This window comes from Camellia sinensis, chromosome 9, assembly GCF_055761805.1.
Source record: "Camellia sinensis isolate YWXY chromosome 9, ASM5576180v1, whole genome shotgun sequence".
Classification (NCBI taxonomy): Eukaryota; Viridiplantae; Streptophyta; class Magnoliopsida; order Ericales; family Theaceae; genus Camellia; species Camellia sinensis.
The window spans coordinates 48,788,995-48,803,151 of record NC_138969.1 but is presented as its reverse complement, the minus strand read 5'-3'; the positions used below and the strand labels follow the sequence as shown (position 1 = coordinate 48,803,151).

Below are 14,157 nucleotides of genomic sequence, written 5' to 3'. Positions count from 1 at the left end.
CATGCCCATTCGTTTTCGATGCAATCTTTTGAAAATCGACAAAGAGTGGTCGACACGAAGAGAGAGGTTTCTGCCCTGAAAAAGGATAGTAAATCTCTTGAATTAAAGATGAAGAAATTGAAAGATCAGGCCGAGGCCGCTACTAAGGCCCAGCAGATGGCCAAAGAAAAAGCGGAGTCTGCTGAGGCTATTAGAAAGGTTGCCGAAGCTGAAAAGAAGGAGTTTAAATAAAAAATGGTTCAGGCTGAGAAAGAGCTTCAAGAGGCTCTGGCCACAAAAAAAAGCCGAAATCAAAGAAGTCGATGAGAAGGCCTACGCCTAAGGGATGGCTGACGTCACTGAGGAATACAAACTTCAAGTTAGGCAGGCATGCAACAGGGGCTTCTCCCTTGGTTGGATGGCCCTTGCTAAAAAACTCAACATCCTAGATGACTCGTCGTTGTGTAAGGCTGAAGCTATTCCTCTTCCATTTCCTCCTCTTCCACCTCCAAGTCGGGCTGAAGAAGAATCTGAGTCTGAGTTTGAAGCCGAAGATGAGGATAAGGATGACGGTGATGCTCTAGTAAGGAAGCCTAAGGACGCCGATGAGACCCAATCTTTTCCTCAAGATGATCAAATCCTAGACTTGACTCATGAAGAGGATGAGGAGGTTATTGAGGCAACTCCTGAACAAGCATCTTTCGACGTTCCTCCAGCCGAAAAAAGTCTTGATGAAACGCTTGCAGAGATTGACGCCGAGATTGAAGCAGAAAAGATTGCCGAGAAGGTTCCACTAGAATCTTCCGAGGTCCCAGCGCCCCCAGCTGTTAATGTTGAAGAATCCTGATTTGAATGTCTTTATTTCCTTGCCTTTTTATACTCTGTTTTGTTTTCTGAACAATGTAAACTTCCTTTTATGGCCGATGTGCCTTTCTTTGTATGTAACTGAAATTGTTTTTTTTATGGATGCTTCAATCTTTTAATTCCTCTTTGATTTGCTTCTGCATGGTTGTATGCCTTCTATATTTTGCCACCTTTGTGCAATCTCCTCGGGGTTACACACCTCGGGTACATCAATCATCCAACTTTACTTCGGCAAGATACAGACCTGAAAGCTCTTGATAAATTCCAACATATACTATTCAATATTAACTCTGCAAATTTCTTCTCAAGTTTCAACAAGTATGTAAACAGTGATCTCGGTCTAACCTACTTGTAAATTGCTACAAATTTCAACAAGTGTTAACATATACTGTAAACTGTTCGCAAGTTATAACAAGTGTTAAATAATGGTCTACTTGTAAATTGCTGAAAATTTCAACAAGTGTTTGAATCAATATACTTAGCTTTTACTTCAATCTGTAAATTGCTGTAAATTTTGACAGATGATCACATGCCGGCTTAACATCATCTTGTAAATTGCTACAAATTTCAACAAGTATTAAGCATCTTCTTTGGTTGGATCAGCCTGTAGATTGCTATAAGTTGCAAACTATAACCTCGGCTTCACTTTGACTTGTAAATTGCTGCAAATTTCAATAAGTGAAGAGAAACAGTAATCTCGGCTTATCTTCAACTTGTAAATTGCTACAAATTTTAACAAGTGAAGATAAGGAATCAGCTTAATTCTAACTTGTAAATTGCTACAAATTTCAACAAGTGAATTAAGGAATCAGCTTGACTCCAACTTGTAAATTGCTACAAATTTCAACAAGTGAATTAAGGAATCAGCTTGACTCCAACTTGTAAATTGCTACAAATTTCAACAAGTGAAGACAAGGAATCAGCTTGACTCCAACTTGTAAATTGCTACAAATTTCAACAAGTGAAGACAAGGAATCATCTCGGCTTAACTTCGGTTAAGCATCATCTCGGTCTAATTTCAATTTTAAATATTATCTTGGTTTAACCAACTTGTAAATTGCTACAAATTTCAACAAGTGGTAAACGCATTCTTCTTCTTTCTGCCCCCAATGTGAACCTGAGTTCTACTTGGGTTCTCATTATTCATGTCTCCAAAAAACATCAGTATGTAATTTTATCAATCATATGTGTTGAAAGAATTCTTGAAAAAACTTTATTAAAGACATCGGCAAAAAATACTGCACATCTAATGATAGAAGAATTTCAAATTACAAGTGTTCCAAGGTCTTGGCAGTGCTTTGCCCTCGTTATCTTCAAGCCGATAAGCTCCATTGCCTAATACCGAAGTAATTCTGTAGGGTCCTTCCCAGTTTGGGCCAAGCTTGCCCTCTCTGGGATCCTTTTTGTTGCCGACGACTTTTCTCAAGACTAGGTCGCCGAGTTGAAAATCTCTTGGATTGACCTTTTTGTTGTAAGCTCTAGCAAGTTGTTGCTGGTATACTGCTAGCTGAATTGCAGCATTTTCTCTTCGTTCTTCTAAAAGGTCCAGATCTCGGGCTAAGAGGATGTCGTTAGTGCCATTCTCTACTCCCTGGGTCCTGATCCCTGGGATGCCGATCTCCAATGGGATGACAGCTTCTGTGCCATAAGCCATGGCAAAGGGGGATTTCCCAGTTGATCTTCTCGGCGTAGTTCGATATGCCCAAAGCACGTTGGGCAATTCGTCTACCCACTTTCCTTTTGCTGCCTGCAGTCTCTTTTTTATTCCATCCAGAATTACTTTGTTGGATGCTTCTGCTTACCCATTACTTTGGGAAAAACTTGGTGTTGAAAAGTAATTTTTGATCTTGAATTTTGCACAAAAGTTCTTGATGAGTTTGCTGTCAAACTGTGTTCCGTTGTTGGCAACTATTGCTCTTGGAATCCCAAATCTGGTGATGATATTTCTCCATATAAAGTTCTTGACGTCCACATCTCGGATTTTGGCAAGAGGTTCTGCCTCTATCCATTTGGTAAAGTAATCTGTTGCCACCAGCAGGTATTTTCTCTGCCCAGTTGCCTGGGGAAGTTGTCCGACAAGATCCATGCCCCATTGGGCAAATGGCCAAGGGCTGGATACTGGGTTCAGGTCAGCAGTTGGCTGATGTATTAAAGGTGCAAACCTTTGGCATTGTTCACACTTCTTCACGTAGGCTTCAGCATCCTTCTGCATATAGGGCCACCAATACCCCTGGGTAATGGCCCTGTGGGCTAATGATCTGCCCCCAGCGTGGCTACCACAAATTCCTTCATGAATTTCATATAGGAAATCTTCAACCTGCAAAGGGTGTACGCACCTTAAAAGGGGTCCAGTGAAGGATCTTCTGTAAAGATGTCCATCTTCTGTCAGACAGAATCTTGTAGATTTCAATCTGACTTTGTGTGCTTCCTTACGATCTTCTGGCAACTTTCCTTCTTTCAGGAAGGCAATAATTGCATCCATCCAGCTTGGCCCCATGTCCACACACATTGCTTGCTTCTTTGTGCTCTCTGGTTCTATGCTCGGGCCCGACATGTAGTCGATCATAATTGTTCTTGTTTTTCCAGTCTGAATTGAACTTGCCAGGTAAGCCAACGCGTCGGCGTGGGTATTGTCATCTCGGCTAACTTGGAGTAGTCGGCAGTTCTGAAATAGGGCTGCCAATCTGATGACCTCTTTTGCATATGCCGACATCCTTTCGTCCCTGGCTGCAAATTCTCCTGTTGACTGGTTAACAATAAGTTGTGAATCACAAAAAATAATTACCTCATCTGCTTCTGCTGCTGCTGCCAGTTTTAGCCTTGCAATTAATGCTTCGTACTCCGCTTCATTGTTTGAGGCCTTGAACCCCAAATGGATGGACTGTTCTATTATTTCTCCATCTGGAGATATCAACAGTACTCCTGCCCCTGCTCCTTGACAGTTTGAACTTCCATCGACGAACAGTCTGAATGAATCGCCGATGTAGATGCTGCAGGGTCTAAGTTTTTCCTTCCTTTGCTCTTTTGCCTTTGGCTGGGCTTCTCCTTGCTTGCTGGGATACTGCTCATCTCGGCTCAACAGAGCCCGATGTTCGATGGTTTCAGGTGTGAATTCTCCCATGAAGTCGGCCAAAACTTGGCCCTTTATTGCTGTTCTCGGCCTGAACTCCAGGTCATATTGGCCCAGGGCCACTGCCCATCTTACTATCATTTTCCTGTTAAGTCTCCTTGTTGCAACAAGGACTTCAGTGGGTGCTCTGTTAGGACCACAATCTTGTGCACTTGAAAATAATGGTTCAACTTCTTTGAAGCCATTACTAAGGCCAGCATTAATTTCTCTAGTGGTAGATACCTTGTTTCTGCATCGGCCAAGGTTTTACCTACATAATAAACCGCCTTTTGCTCCCCTTTTTCTTCTCAGATTAGTACTGTACTTACTGCGTGTTCTGAAACTGCCAAGTACAAAAACAGTTCTTCCCCTGGTTCTATATTGGAAAGAACCGGAGTTGTGGTCAAGTACTTCTTTAGGTCGGCTAGAGCGGCTTCGCATTCTTCTGTCCACAGAAAGTCTGTGGCTTTTTTCACCAAGTTGAAGAAGGGTCTGCATTTATCTGAGCTCCTGCTGATGAATCTGTTTAGGGTTGCGGCCCTTCCAGTAAGCATCTGAAACTGTTTCGCCGATGTCAGGCTCTGCAGCTCTAGGATGGCCTTGATTTGGTCCGGGCTGGCCTCTATGCCCTTTCTCGTTACTAGATACCCTAGAAACTTACCTGATCCAACTCCAAACGCGCACTTTGATGCGTTGAGTCAGAGCCGGTATGTTTTGAGTATATCAAAGATCTCTTTTAGGTCGGCAAGATGTCCCTTAGATTCTTTGGTCTTCACGACCATGTCATCGATGTAGACTTCTACCGTTTTGCCAATCAGGTGCTTGAACATCTTTGTTACTAACCTTTGGTAAGTTGCTCCTGCGTTTTTCAACCCAAAAGGCATTACCTTGTAACAGTACAAGCCTTTAGGGGTGATGAACGCAGTCTTCTCCTCGTCTGGAGGGTACATAGCAATCTGGTGGTACCCCCTGTATGCATCTAGAAAGCTCATCCTTTCATGCCCTGAAGTTGCATCTACTAGCTGGTCGATCTTGGGCAGAGGAAAGCTGTCTTTGGGGCAGGCTTTGTTGAGGCTGGTAAAGTCTACACAGACCCTCCATTTACCGTTCTTCTTTTTCACTACTACTGTGTTGGACAGCCATGTCGGATAGTGAACTTCTCGGATGGCCCTGGCTTCCAGAAGTTTGTCTACTTCTTCTTCTACTGCTTCGACGTGCATTAACGTCGGTCTTCTGGCTCGTTGAATCACAGGTTTTGCCGACCTGTCAACATTCAGTCTGTGGCAAGTGACCTCGGGGTCAATGCCAGGCATTTCATAAGGTGTCCAGGCGAACACCTCAATGTTGGCTCTCAAAAAATCTTCCAGTTCTCTTTCCTCTTCTTTAGCTAAGCCTGAACCGAGAAGAAAGAAACGTTCTTCGTCGCCTTCCTAGACTAGGATTTTCTTTAGTGTCTCTTCACTCTTTTTGGTTGGCTCCTTGCCGACATCATCTAGGACCTCCATGTCCTCGTTTTCAATTTCTGCCTCTTTTGGCTCTTGAATGTTGCAAGTAGACTTCGTTGCTGCCATGGAGCAACATTTTGCCTGTAGTTGATCTCCTCTGACTTCTTCAATTCCATGCTCTGTGGGGAACCGTAGTAGTTGATGCAATGTTGAGGGAACTACCCCCATTGCGTGCAACCATGGTCTTCCCAAGATGATGTTATATGGTGAGGGTGTGTCAATCACCATAAATTCTGTTTTGATCTTCTTAGTACCAGCTTGTACTTCCACGCTTGCTGCGCCCAGTGGCCATGTCGGCGTTCCATTGAAGCCGACCATAGGGTTGTTGGATTGTTCCAGGTCGTCAGGATGAAGGTCCAGTTCCTTGTAACATCTGATATACATGATGTCACAAAAGCTGCCTTGATCTATTAGGATGCGTTTTACTTGGCATTCCCCAACCTGGAGGGATACTACCAAGGCATCATTATGCGGATGCTGGACCATCTCTAGGTCGGCTTTGGTGAAGGTTATCATTGGTCCTTGGCTTTCTTCAGGCCGAGGTCTTTTTTCCCCGATTTGGTAGATATGCTGTAAATGCCTTACCCTCTGGGTTTCTCCTCTGACTTCGTTCTCGTTGACCCTTGAGTGGATCACATTAACCACCCTTGGCCCTCCTGCCTGTGGTTGCTGTGCTGGAGGTGGTGGAGCTGCTGGTGCTTGAGGCAATCTTGCCTGTTCTTCTCTTGTCTTGGCTTCATCAATAAGGTCCCTCAGATGGCCTTGTCTTACCAAGTCTTCTAAGTGTGCTTTTAGGGCTCTGTAACCCTGAGTTGGGTGCCCTTCTTCATTGTGGTAAGCACAACGCCTACCAACGTTTCTTCCCATGAATTCCCCTGGTGTTCTTACTGGAGTTCTGAAATAGGGTTGGTTTCATATTTGGTCCAAGACTTTATGGATAGGGATTTGGAACACCGTTGTCACTGCCTGTTTACCCTTCAACTCTGTTTCTTGTTTGGTCAGTCCGTTGTTACCTCGGCCTCGCTTCGGCAAGCTGTTTCCTTTTTCCTGCTTTATCTCTTTGTTTCCCGATGTATCTCCCTCGGCTCTGGCGTACTTCTCAATTCTTGCCATGAGTTCTTCCATGCTTTTTGGCAGTGTTTTTGCCAAAGACTTCCGTAGTGGGCAGTCATCTTTGAGGCTGTTCTTGAAAGATACGACCGCCACTTCTTGGTTGCATTCGGGTATTCGATTGAACACCTCGTAGTATCTCTTCGCGTAGGCCCTAAGGCCTTCTTCCTTGGTGATTCTTAAAGCCATCAGGGCGTCGACCCTCAAGGGCTGTAGTTTGTTCGTCACAAACCTGGCCACAAACATCTCGGCCAGGCCTTCCCATGTCTTCACGCTTCCCTTTGGTAGCTTATGGAACCAATCGGATGCAATTTTCCCAAAGGATGAGGGAAATACTTTGCAGAGCAATGGCTTGTTCCCACTGTATAATGCCATTGAGTTCAGGTATAGTCCAACATGAAAGTTGGGGTCTGACTTACCATCATAAATTTAGAACCTCGGCATACTGAATCTCTTTGGTGCTTCAAATTTGTCAAGTTCCACCGAGAATGGTGTTCTCAGCTTAACTTTGGAAGTCACCTCGGCTTCAGCATTCTGCTGCTTCCTTTTGAAGTAGTCCCTTAAGTCTTCCTTACTCCTACCTGGAGCTCGGCTATCTCTAGACTTCAATATTTTTGGCACACTGCTTTCGGCCTCGTGGTGGGCCCGTTTCGATCTTTCTCCATAGATTGTGTCAAAGCAGAGTGCTTGCCCTTGAACATGACGATGTTCTTTGGGTCCTGGATCCTTCATGCGATGTGTCCTTTGGGACTCTTCTTGCCTTGGTTCCTCTCGTCCGACTTCCCTGGAACGTCGATGAGAGTGGCTTCTACTCCTGGTGTGCTGAGGGACTTCGGGGATTACTTTTCTCCCTCCCTTCTGGGTATTAATCGTGGCATCGGCGTATCTTGCAGCGGGTATGGTGGCTGCATAACATTATTTTGCATCATGAAGTTGACCACTGACTGTAGGTCTGCCAGTTTGTTTGCCAAGTCTTTTACTTCCTCATCCCTTCGTAGACACCTATCCCTCCAAACCTGAAGGTTATCTTCGTTGTAGTACTTACTTTGGTTTGTCCTTTTTGAAGCGTCGCCCTCCTGGCCGACGTCTTTTTCTCCGTGGCCCTGGTCATGATTTTCTGTACTGTGGTTGTCTCCTTCAACGTCAAGGTCGATTGGTCTACCACTCCCAGCAGGAGTTTCGCCCCCAATGTTTCCCCCTTGTCCGTCACTGGCCATCTATTCTTCTAAGATTCCCACAGACGGTGCCAAATTGTGAGGGTAATTTTCTTACCACACTGCCCGCCTAGTAATCAGCTGGAGAGCACCGGCAGAATAGATGGCTTCAGTAACCTGTAACAGAAAGAAAATGGCTCCGGCAGTGGCTCTTCCACCCAGGGGCACTCCAACGATCAAGTCAGTATATCTCTCAAAGATAATCAAGTGCTAAACTCACAAGCTTGAGTATAAAACTGCATACCTTAGACCCATGGGGTGCCTCTCTTTTATAGTTTACTCAATCCAAGTCCTACTAGAAGCCTAACTTCTATGGACTCCAATTTAATACTTACTTTGGACTCTTCAAGAGATAAAGATAAACTCCCTAAGAGCTTTATCCTTATCTTGGCTAAGTCTCCTCTTTGACCTAGGACTCTTGTCCCTTACCCGCTTATCTCGAATTCCGATATCTTCGGAGATAACCTTGGCAACTCCGAGATCACCTCGGCGTAACTACCACGACATGTGGCACTTCGGCTGACACGTCGGCGTCGCCATGCCACGTGTTGGTATCCAAGAAATATGTCCCCACACACATTATATTCAAATATTATAGATATCACTAGAGTAAAATGGCTCATGCGTATCATCATAGATCATTCCTTGCTTATGGGTATAGGTGGTCAAAGGATTGGTGCCTTAGTGACATGGGGTTTGGAAGGGAAAAAACAACTTATTGTTACTTTGCCGTGGCGGTCAGCAATAACTTGCCATACGATTCTATTATTCGATTAATTGTTGCAAAAAGTGCAATACTTATAACAGTTGCTGATGACTTTTTTGACATGAATGGTTCTCTAAAAGAATTGAAATACTTGACAGAGGCAGTTCAAAGGTGCAATCCTATTTTCTAATATATATATACACATTTTAATGCCCATCAAGTCACTTCCTCAAATTTTTTATTAACAGATGGGATGGAAATGGTTTAAGTGGCCATGGTAAAATTACCTTTGATACTTTTGAAGACCTTGTGAGTGACATTGGAAATAAGCACCTCCGTCAACAAGGAAGCGACATAACCAAAATTCTTAAAGATATTGTAAGCTTTTATATATATAAATGTGTCATGTATTTTACTAAATAATCGTTGTTTATTATAATTGGAAGCCTGAAATAATTAATTTTTCAAAACTAACTCATGTGAGATAGTGGCGGGAAACATTTGCCTCATGGTTTGTGGAGGCTACATGGAGCAACAATGGATACATACCATCCATGCACGAATACCTTGACATTGGTGCAATATCAATCGCCACACACAATAGTTTTGCCTGCTTCATGTTTCTTAAACCCGAAATTACCAAATCATAAATTCAAATGTTCCCAATATGAAACCATCACAAAATTGCTCATGGCTACAACACGATTGTTGAACGACATTCAAAGTTATCAGGTAATTCTACAAACCCTTTTTTGTAATAAATAAAATTTCAACGTTGTTTGTTTTCCAAAAAGCTCATATCATGTGTGTGCACTCGCAGAAGGAGCAACTAAATGGGAAAACAAACCTTGTTTTGATTCACTGCAAAGGGTATCCACAGTCAGAGATTGAAGATTCAATTGCTTATGTTAGACAGATATTGGAAGAAAAGAAGAGAGAGTTACTTGAACATGCTTTGATGGATGATAGATTCAATGATTTGCCTAAACCATGCAAGCTTCTCCACTTATCATGTCTAAAAGTGTTTCAGATGTTTTTCAACTCTTCCAATCTATTCGACTCCAACACAGAACTACTTGATGATGTAAAGAAAGCAATTTATATTCCTCAAGAATATCAAATTAGTAAACCCTCGAAGCCTATACTTCCATTTCCTTCCAAATCGGAGAAGAAGCTTTCGAAAATCCAGGCTCGTTTTATCGAAAACTTCAAATATCAACACTTCACAAGGATTACTTCATTCCACCAAAATTGAAGTTGTGCTTTATATGAATTTGCCGAGTATTGAACTTCAGTGCTATCTAGTTATTATTACATTATTTAATGATGAGTGTAGTGATCTTTGTTTAATTTAAAATAATATATATATATATATATATATATATATATATATATATATATATATATATATATATTTATATTTATCTTTCGTAGCCATTAAATATATAATGAAAAATTTTCATTACATATGTTAGATTTTATTTTTAGCAATTCCGTTTGACAAAACTCCTTTCAGTTGTATTTTTATTAGCACTTTTTATTTCAGTGAGGTTATGAGTTGTTAGATGCGAATCCAACCCAAATCGTGCCTTTGCAGAGAAGTTTGTACTGCATCAGATCAAAGTTTGTGCTGAATCAGATCAAGTTTGCCACTTTGCTGAGTATGCCGGGGATCGAGTTGCCCGGTCAGCTCGCGGGGGTCCAGGGGCAGCGCCCCTTGGCCGGTCCGGGACAGCACCACGGCGGGGTTGAGGGGCAGCGCCCCCGAAGCAAAATGCAAATTTGCGCTCAAAGTTGTTTGGTCGCTCGAGCGAAGATGTTGTGCTCCCAAAAGTTTTCTCCGTCTGAAAAAATACTGTGAATTTGCTTTTCTCGCTCAAGCGAGACTTTGGTCGCTCGAGCGAAGACTCTTGAAAAAAACACGCGTTTTAGTTTCTTCGCTCGAGCAAGAATTCCTTCACCCGAGCGAAGCGCCGCGATCCAGTTTTTATAAATTCGCTGTTTTGTTCCGTTTTTTATCAACGGCCTCCAGATCTACTTTTTGGGTTCTAGGGTTTTCTTGTGGGGCTAGTTTACTTGTTTCTTTTGATATTTTGTGAGAGATTAATCATGAATTGAGTGAATCATATCAAATGGTTCGTTTGTTTGTTTATTTAATATAAAGAGAGAGTGTAGTTCTTCTGTGGATTCCGGAGGATTTGGGTCTGAAACTTTGGTGGATTCCGGAGTGGCTCATCGTCATAAATTCGACATCGGCGTTGTGGTTTCAACGTGGGGCAAGATAATTCCGAGGTGAAGATAGGACAGGAAGAGGCACGGGTTGGTTCGATTCGGGCGTGGATTCGCTAGGTAATTGAGAGTATACTTGTGTAATTCCTTTGCCTTCTTAGTGGATTATTTTGTGACTTTTGCCCGTGATTTTTTAATCACAATTGGAGGCGCTCCAATTGTGATTTTTCCACGTTAAATCTTTGTGTCGATTTTTTTTTTTTGATTATTTGATTGGAATTGTTATATATTGTCTAAAATTGAACCATAATCACGAATCAATATTTTTGGGGATTACCCAGATTTTTCAACATAGGATCAGAGTCCTTGTGCTTGTATCACTATTGTGTAATATAGCATGAGTTTGTGAAAATAATGGTAGTGTATTCTACCATATTTTGGTCACAGACAAGCTGTGAGATTCTCCAAGATGGACAAATTTTTTTTTTTTTGGGTGGAACAACAAAGAAATCAATTTTTTAATAAAATCTGCAAAACAAGTAAAACACCAAAATAAAAAAAAAAAAACAAAAAAAAAAAACAAAGTGTTACAAAGGAGAGTATATTCCAATTAAGTTGGGACATACATCCTAGACAATCATCTGCAAGCACGAGGAAGACAATCATCCGCAAGAGTATATCTCAAACGGTGGTTGAGGTTGATTTCTAGCAATATTGTAATTATTGCTCTCATTAATTTGAGATAACTACGTCATCATGCTGAGTTAGGGCTCATAGAAGATACAATTGTTACAGTTAAGTTGCTTGCCACATTAATGAGACTGTTGATTTGCACATGCCCCTCCTAACAAAACAACTGAAATGCCAATAGTATTACTTATTGAACTAGAAATGTCATAAATAGAGCTCTTAGATTTGAGTACAGATTTAACAAAAATATAATTGAAAAATATAATAAATTATCAAATTGACATGTAATTTTTTAAAAAGGAAGGAAATCAGTGGTGCGCCCTCCCTTTTAAATGCATTTTAGTTCTCATATCCATGTTTACTTTGATGGGGTTGCCTACTTTGGCCAACTTGTACCACACATTGTTAGATTTTTTTTTTTTTTTATCAAATTTAAATTTGATGGAAAAAAAGTATATAAAAATTATTTTTATTATTTTTTTAAAAAAAATTGATGAAAATTTAATGAAATGATTGTAATAATTTATATCAAATTAAAATTTTTACTCAAATTTAAAATTAAATAAAATAAATAATAATAATGAAGAATTGAAGATGTTCTGATGACAAGAAAAATAGCAGGGCTTTTCAATGCTTTTGCCATTTGCAAATTTCTTTGTTATAATTCCATAATTATCCTTATCTTTGCTGAATAGTTGGAGTAATTATATTTTTACAACTTTGTTGAAGCCATATATTATGTCTTGTTTGTTTGCAAGAACATTTTATGACAGTAAAAAATAATATTAAGGGTTGTTTTGTGAAGTTAGTTAAAAATTGATTTTTTTATTTTTTTTTTAAAAATGTGTGAAAAAATAAAAAAAGTAATATGACCTAAAATAGGTTAAAAGCCACAACTTAACTTTTAGCCAAGTTCTTAAATTAGGCCAAAACCCAACTATTTTCCTATATATATATATATATATATATATATATATATCTTTTACGTTATGTTTGAATTGCAAATTTGAATAGAAATTTTAAAAAAAAAAATTAATTTATATTTTAATCACATCGTCCTTTTTTTTTTTTTTTTCCTTTTTAAATCTCTAGCCAAATTCATAATATAAATATAGCCTTAATCCCTTATTCATTTGATTTTCTTTTGTCTCGCGATTGACAAATGAGAGTGGTTATGAGACTTTAAATAGGATATAAATAAGGCGCAGTGATTGAGGGCCCGACGTTTCGGGGCTCGAATGCCCCGAAATTCCGTTTAAGGTAAAAAAAAAAAAAAAAAAAAAAAAAAAGGAAAAAAGAAAGAAAAAAAAAAACAGTTTCCAAAATTAGAAATTAGGGGCATTAGGGGTAAATTTTTTAGGGCCACCAATCATTTTTGATAAATAAGTACGCTTGTCCTTGTCAATTTGAAATGGGATTTAATTCAGTAATTTTTTATGAATAATTGATACACAAAAATTTAAGAAATTATGTGATTGAATATTTTGTAAAAATCAATCACAATTCAACGCGTGGTAGAGTAAGGGTAATATAGGAAGACTATTCAAGTCTTCGATCCTGATCGTACACGTGGCAGTTAATATTGGTTCTCACGTGATCTGAGTAGCATTGGATTAGTAAAGAGATGTAAGGTGACGTGGCTTCAACGGTTACTCACATTCAAATTCAAATATAGGAGGGAAGCCCAACAGTAAGTGATGGCATAGTGGAACTACTTTTAAGTCAGCATGATCAGCGATCATGGAGGAGCAGTTCGACGGTTTGAAGTGTAGTTCGATGGTCATCCTTGAGAAGTATAAATAGTAGGGAAGGTCCCAGAAAAAACCCCCAGACTCAGGCCTCGTTTGGGAACAGGCTATTTTAGTAATTTTTTGACTTTTTACGAAAAGATGTGCAGAAAAATAGAGAGGTGATGTGACTAGTTTTAGTTAGCTTTTTGGCTTTTTGACTAAAATAGTCAGTCCCCAAACGAGGCCAGATCCAACAAACCAGTCATTTACTTCATATTCTCTTTTTCAGTTTTACATTTTCAGTCTTTACATTTCCTGTTCTTTAAATTTCTGTTCTTTACATTTCTGCACTTTAAAATTCCTACACTGCACTTCATTCACAGGAGTAGTTTCAAGTAGATTGTTGCTGTAAACCTCTACGAGGCTGAGTTTGGATCATTGTAAGTTTTCATTCTAATGAAATACTTCAATTGTTCTTCATTTAACTGTTATTTTGCTTAATTTCTCCTAAGTCAAGCCACCAGTAAAAGTCCTCTTCATTAAGGCTGAAAGAACTAAAACACAATCGTCTGATAATTGGTTGGCAATCAAAATTTCTGTAAGGACTGATTGATCCTTGCTGGCACGCTCGCATTTACAAATATAACCTTCAAAAGCCAAAAAGCCAACATATATTTTTGGTACGCCCGGTGGGACCAATTGAAATGGCTAGAAGAAGACGACAAAGAGAAAATGAACGCTTGGAAGAAGGCGTAGAAGGAGAGGTAGAAATACCTAATCCAGAGGATAATGTGGTAACACATCCTGTGGAAACTCCCATGTTATCAGAACCTATGGTCGAACAGACCAGTACTTCAGGACAAGAACCACATGTTCATAGTATTGGACGAAACCAAGGAATTGGATCATCCACTGTTCCATCTACTCATCCAATAAATCCATGGAATGGTCTAGTAGATGCCATGAGACAGTAATTAATGAACACAATGGAAAGGTGGACAACATCCTTTTTGGATCAAAT

The 14,157-nt window shown here is 40.2% G+C and overlaps 1 pseudogene across 1 annotated transcript in view; it reads left to right on the top strand.

Annotated features, from left to right (window-relative positions):
* LOC114255821 ((E,E)-geranyllinalool synthase-like) overlaps positions 1–9,767 on the top strand; it is a 28,557-nt pseudogene extending 18,790 nt beyond the window's left edge. Inside the window, exons 9-12 of the transcript XR_014339648.1 lie at positions 8,443–8,658; positions 8,736–8,865; positions 8,976–9,219; positions 9,308–9,767. The product of XR_014339648.1 is annotated as a (E,E)-geranyllinalool synthase-like (transcript). The remainder of the gene's footprint in view (positions 1–8,442; positions 8,659–8,735; positions 8,866–8,975; positions 9,220–9,307) is intronic.
* The last annotated feature ends 4,390 nt before the right edge of the window (positions 9,768–14,157 follow it).